At 37.6% G+C, this 9,035-nt stretch overlaps 1 pseudogene; it reads left to right on the top strand.

Moving 5' to 3' along the window:
- The first annotated feature begins 2,892 nt into the window (after positions 1–2,892).
- The window catches only part of LOC148695066 (uncharacterized), an 86,604-nt pseudogene continuing 80,461 nt past the window's right edge, over positions 2,893–9,035 (top strand).

The following is a 9,035-nucleotide window of genomic DNA, read 5'->3' as shown; positions in this document are numbered from 1 at the left end:
ACTTGCATACAAAACGATTTCTAATTGCTTTTCAATAAACCATGAATTCTCAACGCCCCGGTTAATTAGGTCCGCTTAAATTAACCGTCAAGTTTTCCTTAAGTTAATGAATTGGATGATTGCATACGACAATCCAAAGCATTCCTCACAAGTTCCCTACATGAATTGCATAATAGAGATACAAGCAAGAATCATTAAGCAACATGAAAACTATAAGTATTGACGAGGCATTCGTTACTATGATTGCATGAAACTTATGCCAAGAATTTGTTTAACGCGATTGTTTATAAGCAACCTCCACTACTTGTGAATATAAGTTCATAACTATTATGTGAAACTCACTTATATTCTAGCGTCATATTCATGCATGAAAATTAAGCGTTCATTCTCAATAAACATACATAAATAGGATATCAATCAAATAGTTAAACAAATTGAATTCACAACTTATGAAACGTAATTAAAAGTAATCAAATCATATTGCAAGCATAAACATATATTTTGAATCACCCCCCTAGCTAGGGGGGGTTTAGTTCCTCATTACGTTGAAATCAAAGAAACACCTAAACATTCCAACAACTCAAACTTGAATTGTATGAACGTTTAGGCACTCTTCTCTTCCATTCCTTATACGTACAAAACAAAGAGAATTAAAATGAAACATTGAAATCAAAGAATCACCTAAACATTCCAACAACTCAAACTTGAATTGTATGAACGTTTAGGTCCTCTTCTCTTCCTCGTTGTTGTAGCATAAGGTCTAAGGATAGTTGGTTTGGGGGAATGGAAGTGTGGAATGGAGTGAGGAGTGATTGAAATATGAGATGATCCTAAATGAATGAATGCAAGGGTATTTATAGGAGGAGTGGAGGTGTAAATGGTTGTTTGTTTAATGTGTTTGTGTGGAGGAATGATGAGAAAACAGCTAGGACACATGTGAAAATCTGGAAAGCAAATGGAGTGCACGGCATTGACAGTTTTTGATGTTGGATTTGCATGTGTGTGCTGAAAATGGTGTGTGTATGCATGTGTTTGGGAAGCTTTCTTGCTCATTTTCTGGATGCAATGATGAAGAGTTTAATAATTAATGCATGTAGGTGGCTGAAATGATGAAGAATGAGTGGTGGAAATAAAAGGGAAAGCTAGAAAGACATGTGAAGATGCTGGAAATGCAATGGAACTCACGGCACAAGGGTTCTTTGGTGATGAATGTGGTTGATTTAATGGAGGAACAAGTGCATGTGTTGAATTAGTGGTGCATGTGATTAAAGATGGAGAAGGTGGTGTAATGATGAAGTGGAATGGCTGAAAATGCAAGGGGGAGTGAAGGCCACGGCAAAGGTGTTTTGGTGCATGTGTTGGCTGTTTTGTTTGTTGGTTAAAGCTTGTGTTTGCATGTGAATGTTGTTTGTGTGAAGTGTGTGTGAATGTGCATGTGTTTTAAAGAATGAATGGTGGTATAATGATGAAGTGTGATGAGTGATAAGTGTATGATATGTTGAGTGATATGTTGAGTGGTAAGTGAATGATAAGATAAGTGATAAGTGAATGATATGTTGAGTGATAAGATAAATGGTTATTGATATGTGGTTATTGATATGTAGATGAATGAATGATATGATAAGTAATAAATATATGATATGTGGTGATGATAAGATAAGTGTATGATATGATAAGTGGTGAATGAAGGAGTGGAATGTTGGAATGTTATGCACGACTAAGGATATAGGAAAGGTTTAAATATCCTAAAACTAAAGGGAACAAGGTTCCGACACTTTGGTCTTCAATTAGGTTTTCAATTTCGTCCAACACTTTGGCTCCAAGCATAAGCTATCCATCCTTAGCCCAAAAGTGCACCAAAATGCATCTTTTTGCTCCTTTAGCCCTTTCGACCTACAAACACACGAAAATAGCTTAAAGTACTAAAATAACTAAAGAAACATAACGTAAATGCACGAGAACAAGCCTTTTAAGTCGCATGAATATGCTCCTATCATGGACCTTGGCCGATATCAAAGGTATTAGTCCCGCCACATGTATGCATCACATATTTCTTGAGGAGGGGGCTAAACCAACTAGAGAGGCTCAACGCCGTCTCAACCCTCCGATGATGGAAGTGGTGAAAAAGGAGATAATCAAACTCCTTGATTGTGGAGTGATTTACCCCATCTCCGATAGTCGTTGGGTTTTACCTATCCAATGTGTTCCCAAGAAATCTGGAGTGACGGTTGTGGAGAATGCGGAGAATGAGCTTGTGCCCACCCGAATCCAAACCGGTTGGCACGTATGCACTGATTATAGGAAGATAAACGCCACCACAAGGAAGGACCATTTCCCATTGCCGTTCCTAGATCAAATGCTTGAGAGGTTAACGGGTCATTCATTTTATTGTTTTCTTGATGGATATTCTGGGTATAATCAAATTGTTATTGCCCCGGATGATCAAGAAAAGACCACTTTTACTTGTCCCTTTGGAACGTTTGCATATCGACGCATGCCATTCGGTTTGTGCAATGCTCCTGCCACGTTTCAAAGGTGTATGGTTAGCATATTTTCTGATTATGTTGAGAGGATTATTGAAATATTCATGGATGACTTTAGTGTGTTTGGTGATTGCTTTGATCATTGTTTAAATAATCTAACCTTAATTTTGAAACGATGTGTTGAAACTAATCTTGTGCTTAATTGGGAAAAATGTCACTTCATGGTTAAGCAAGGTATTGTTCTAGGACATATTATTTCTGAAAAAGGCATTGAAGTAGATAAATCTAAGGTAGACCTTGTTCGTCACTTACCCTTTCCAACTTCGGTTAGAGAGGTTCGTTCGTTTCTTGGTCACGCAGGTTTTTATAGGCGTTTCATAAAGGATTTCTCCAAGATTGCGCAGCCACTATGCCGATTGCTCCAAAAAGTGGTGGTTTTCGAGTTCAACGAGGCGTGTGAAAAAGCATTCAACCACCTCAAGGACCTCCTCACCACGGCACCAATCATCACTCCACCAGATTGGTCTATTCCCTTTGAGTTGATGTGTGATGCATCGGATTATGCCCTTGGAGCTGTTTTGGGCCAAAGGAAAAACAAACAGCCACATGTTATTTATTATGCTTCACACACTTTAAATGATGCTCAGTTGAATTATTCTACAACCGAAAAAGAACTTTTGGCGGTTATATTTGCGTTAGATAAGTTTAGATCATATCTAATTGGTACTAAAGTAATTGTTTTCACTGACCACGCAGCCTTCAAGTATCTTCTCACCAAAAAGGAGGCCAAACCAAGGCTCATTCGTTGGATGCTCCTACTTCAAGAATTCGACATCGAAATTAGGGACAATAAGGGATGTGAAAACGTGGTGGCTGACCACCTAAGTCGAATGGTGCGTGAAGAAGAGGACCTTCCCATTTTAGAAACATTTCCGGATGAACAACTTCTGTCCGTTGAGGTAAGTACCCCTTGGTATGCCGATTTGGTTAATTTTTTGGTGTCTAAGCAAGTCCCTAACACCTTAAGCAAGGCTCAACATGATAAATTAAAAAAGGATGCACGTTTTTATGTTTGGGACGACCCTTATTTGTGGAAAATATGCCCGGATCAGATTGTGCGTCGTTGTGTTCATGAATCTGAATTTAATTCCATTTTGAGTTTTTGCCATACATATGCATGTGGTGGACACTTTGGCACAGAACGCACAGCGTTTAAGGTTCTTGAAAGTGGTTTTTATTGGCCTACATTGTTTAGAGATGCTAGGGCTTTTTGCTTAACATGTGATCAATGTCAAAACACCGGAAGTTTAGGCCAAAGAGACCAAATGCCGCAAACCCCAATCCTTGTTGTTGAAATCTTTGATGTTTGGGGTATTGATTTTATGGGTCCTTTCCCTATGTCGTTTGGTTATACTTACATTTTACTTGCCGTTGATTATGTGTCAAAGTGGGTGGAAGCTAAAGCCACCCAAACTAACGATTCTAGAGTTGTTGCAGATTTTGTAAAATCTAACATTTTCTCTAGATTTGGGATGCCTCGAGTGCTCATAAGCGATGGTGGGTCTCATTTTTGCAACCGGACCATTGCGGCGTTGCTCAAGAAGTATAACGTGATGCATAAGGTTTCCACACCTTATCACCCCCAAACAAGTGGCCAAGCCGAAGTTTCAAATTGAGAAATAAAGCAAATCCTGGAAAAGACCGTTGGGCCGAATAGGAAAGATTGGAGCTTGCGTTTGGAGGATGCACTGTGGGCGTATCGAACGGCTTACAAAACGCCCATTGGTATGTCCCCATTTCGGCTAGTCTATGGCAAGCCATGCCATCTACCCGTGGAGCTTGAACACAAGGCACATTGGGCGGTCAAGACCTTCAATATGGATGTGGACACGGCTGGAACCCATAGGAAGCTACAATTGAACGAGCTTGAAGAGATTAGGCATGAGGCGTATGAGAATGCCCGGATTTACAAGGAGAAGACCAAGGCCGTCCATGACAAGATGATTAGAGGCAAAACCTTCTCAATCGGGCAGAAAGTGTTGTTATTCAATTCCCGTCTTCGGTTATTCCCCGGTAAGTTACGTTCTAAGTGGATTGGTCCATTTGTTATCACTAATGTTTTTGTGCATGGTGTAGTCTGATGCGAGATTTATACGCACACAAATTAAACCCTCTTTTTGACAATTGTAGTAAGTATGTAAGTAGGGATCGTTCTGGACCGGGGATTAGGAGGGATTGTTAATCACTTGGATTTGACTCAAAAACGTAAAAACACAATATAAAACACTATACTAGACTCAAAGAATGCAAAACTAAACAACGTAAAAATAAAGTTTAAAACACTAACTAAACTCAAAGAATGCAAAACTTAAATAAACGTAAAATACTAAAACCAATCAAATGATTAAGACTTAACAAAAGATGGGGGGGAATTGAGTTTTTGACGAAATTAACTAAAATGCACAAATTGTAATTAAAGGCAAAACGTAAATATGAATGTGATGAAAATATGGATGATGGAATAGCCAAGGGGTTCTTCTCCACACATGTTACACTTGCATACAAGATTGATTCTCAGTTGGTCTTTTGATAAATTATGAAACTCAACACCCCGGGTTAATTAGGTCCGCTTAAATTAACCGTCAAGTTTTCCTTAAGTTAATGAATTGGATGGGTTTGCGCAACGCAATTCACAACATTCTCCAAAAGTCCTTTACGTGAACAGCACAATAAAGATACAATCAAAGATCATTAAGCATTATGAAAACTATAAGTATTGACGAGGCATTCGTTACTATGATGAGCATGAAACTCGTGCCAAGAATTCATTTAACGCGATTGTTTATAAGCAACCTCCACTACTTGTGAATATAAGTTCGTAACGATTAGGTGAAACTCACTTATATTCTAGCGTCATATTCATGCATGAAAATTAAGCGCGCATTCTTAATAAACGTACATAAATAAGTTATCAATCAAACGGTTAAACGAATTGAATCCACAACTTATGAAATTCCAACGAAAGTTAATCAATTCATATTGCAAACATAAACATAGTTTCGAATCACCCCCTAGCTAAAGGGGGTTTAGTTCCACATAACTTTGAAATCAAAGAAACACCTAAACATTCCAACAACTCAAACTTGAATTGTATGAACGTTTAGGCACTCTTCTCTTCCATTCCTCATACGTACAAAACAAAGAGAATTAAAATGAAACATTGAAATCAAAGAATCACCTAAACATTCCAACAACTCAAACTTGAATTGTATGAACGTTGAGGCACTCTTTTCTTCCTCGTTGTTGTAGCACAAGGTCTAAGGAGATGTTTAGGGCTTTAGGTGTATGTGGAATGGAGTGGGGAATGGTTGGAGTGGCTGCAATGGAGGGGAAGAAATGGTGCAGAAATGGAAGGGGATTTGCACGGCACAAAGGTGTTTGTGTTGTGTGTTGTGTTGTGGTGAATGGAATGAATTGTATGAATGCATTGCATGGTTTTATAAGGAGAGAATGGATGGGAGAACATGTGAATGGCAGCTAGGAATGATTAAAGAAGGGAATGCATGTGTAATGACAACTAGATTGGTTGGTGGAAATCTGAAAATGCAAATGGGAATGCTGGAAATGCAAGGAGGCCACGGCAAGGTGGGGTTTGGTGTGCATGTGGCTGATTTGTTTGTTGGGAAAACATGTGGATACAAGCTAGGGTGAATGATTAAGAATGCATGTGGATTAAAGAGGGAATATGGAAGTGAATGTGCAGAAAATGATAGGATGAATGCATGTGGCTGCAAGGTTGTGCAATGATGGAAGAATTGCAAGGGAATGCACGGCAAGAATGGGTTTTGTGTGCATGTGGCTGCAATTCTTAGGTTATGCATGGGTTAGGATGATTTGTGTTAGGTGATGGGTGCATGTGTTGAATTGGTGGTGCAATGATGAAAGAATAAGTGCATGGGGCTGAAATGAATGAATGCAAAGTGAATGAATAATGAAATGGGAAAGCATGTGCAAGGTTGTAGTTTAGGGTGTTTGAGTGAATGGTTGAGATGGTTTCTAGGGTGAATGGTTGAGATGGTTTCTAGGGTGAATGGTGTGTTGGATATGCATGGCAAGGTATTAGAATGGGCTAGGCCCTTTGTTTTATGTCCTAGAGTGCATACAAGGCCTTCAATTTCGTCCAACACTTTGGCTCCAAGCATAAGCTATCCATCCTTAGCCCAAAAGAGCTCCAAAAGGCCCCAAAATGCATCTTTTTGCTTCCTTAGCCATATGAACCTAAAAACACACGAAAATGGCTTAAACTACTAAAACAACTATGAATTAACAATATAAATGCACGAAAACAAGCTAAGTAAGTCGCCTAAATATGCTCCTATCAAATTCCCCCACACTTAGCTTTTGCTAGTCCTCGAGCAAAATAAAACAAAAGAAACCAAAAACAAAACAAAACACAATCTAAACCTTCCAACATGTATCTCAGGGATTTCAAACGAACATTACACAATATAGAACATCATTCCCACAACATTTAGCTTTCTTTACACTTCAACAAACACTTAATCATAGTTACCATTCACTAGTTCGCATTTAATCAATTAAAACACATTTGGAATGTAGTAACATGCCTTAGAGAATTTCCTCAATTCCTCACTAGAATGCACTCTATTTTCACACAGATTTTCTAACTTCACACCCTACACTAGGTATATGTGAGAAGATTGATGTAAATATGAATTCTAACACTCACATATGTTATATCAAAGAAAGCATTTTCTGGATTTACGACAATGACATGAATATGATCTCATGAATGGAATGCTACTACTTAGAACGAGAACCAGTGATTCCATATGCTCATACCAAATTCAAACTCCACATATTGAATACATAACATCAAGATAGAAGTCACGGGTCGTAATGGGGCTTGGGGTGTGTGGCTAACAATGAAAGGATATGGAAAACAAAGGTTCTTAAAGCAATAGTGAGCAAAGTATTTGAATTAGGCACTTAGAATTCCCTTTAGAACGCAAAAATCAACTTTGATCACCCAAGGGGGAATCACACAAAACTTAGGGCCATATTCAACTTTTTTGGACCCTTTCTTCAACCATCAACGCTTGTGAGTTCATTCTTACTTATTTTCACTCCTTTTCTTTCTTTTCTTCTTCTTTTTCTTTTGAATCTCAAAACATACATATAAACTTAAGAACAAACTTTTACTCCCCCACACTCATTTTCTTGCATAATGTAACTCAAAAGGAATTCATTTTCCGTCATGCTTACTATGCTTCAAGAACAAGGGTACGGATGGTCCTAATCTAGGCTAGGTGAGGATAATGTGGCTAACAAAGAAAATAAGCTTGAAAAGGGTCAAAAAGGGGTAATCCTACAATACATGTGAAAAGGGATAGGCTTTTTGGCTTTGGCTTGACTAACAACTTCATCTTATTGTATGTTATGCAATCAATATCATGCTTTCAATGAAATGGGCATGAGTTCTAGTATTTGGAACTATAATGAAATGCATTCTGATGCGAGATTTATACGCACGCAAATTAAACCCTCTTTTTGACAATTGTAGTATAAGTATAAGTAGGGATCGTTCTGGACCGGGGATTAGGAGGGATTGTTAATCACTTGGATTTGACTCAAAAACGTAAAAACACAATATAAAACACTATACTAGACTCAAAGAATGCAAAACTAAACTTTAAAACACTAAAACAAATCAAAAGACTCAAACATCACCCAAAACACTCAAAACTGCCTTAAAATCACTTTCTGGGCAGTTTTGAGCACTTTGGTGAATTTGGACGAATTTGTGTAATAAATTGAATCAAAACACTTAGAAACATAAACTAAGATACTTTCTAACTAAATTGGACAATAAAGTAAAGGGGGATTGAGTTTTGGACGAAATTAAAATAAATGAACAAATTCTAATTAAAACAGAATGTAAATATGAAAATGATAAAATGGAATGAATGGATGATAGAATAGCTAAGGGGTTCATCTCCACACATGTTACACTTGCATAATAAAATGATTTCCAATTGCATTTCAATAAACCATGAATTCTCAACGCTCCAAGTTAATTAGGTCCGCTTAAATTAACTTTCAAATCTTCCTAACGTTATTGAATTGGATGATTGCATACGACAACCCAAAACATTCCCCACAAGTCCCCTACATGATTGCATAATAGAGATACAAGCAAGAATCATTACGCTCTATGAAAATTATAAGTGTTGACGAGGCATTCGTTACTATGGAATACGCATGAAACTTATGCCAAGAATTCGTTTAACACGATTGTTTATAAGCAACCTCCACTACTTGTGAATATAAGTTCGTAACTATTAGGTGAAACTCACTTATATTCTAGCGTCATATTCATGCATGAAAATTAAGTGTGCACTCTCAATAAACATACATAAATAAGTTATCAATTAAACAGTTAAACGAATTGAATCCACAACTTATGAAATACAATTAGAAGTAATCAAATCAAAATGCAAGCATAAACATATATTTCGAATTCCCCCCTAG

The sequence above is a fragment of the Pyrus communis genome, chromosome 8, assembly GCF_041283825.1.
Source record: "Pyrus communis isolate YQ-2024b chromosome 8, ASM4128382v1, whole genome shotgun sequence".
Taxonomy (NCBI): Eukaryota; Viridiplantae; Streptophyta; class Magnoliopsida; order Rosales; family Rosaceae; genus Pyrus; species Pyrus communis.
Note: the sequence above shows the minus strand (reverse complement) of the source record. Positions and strands in the feature narration are given on the sequence as shown.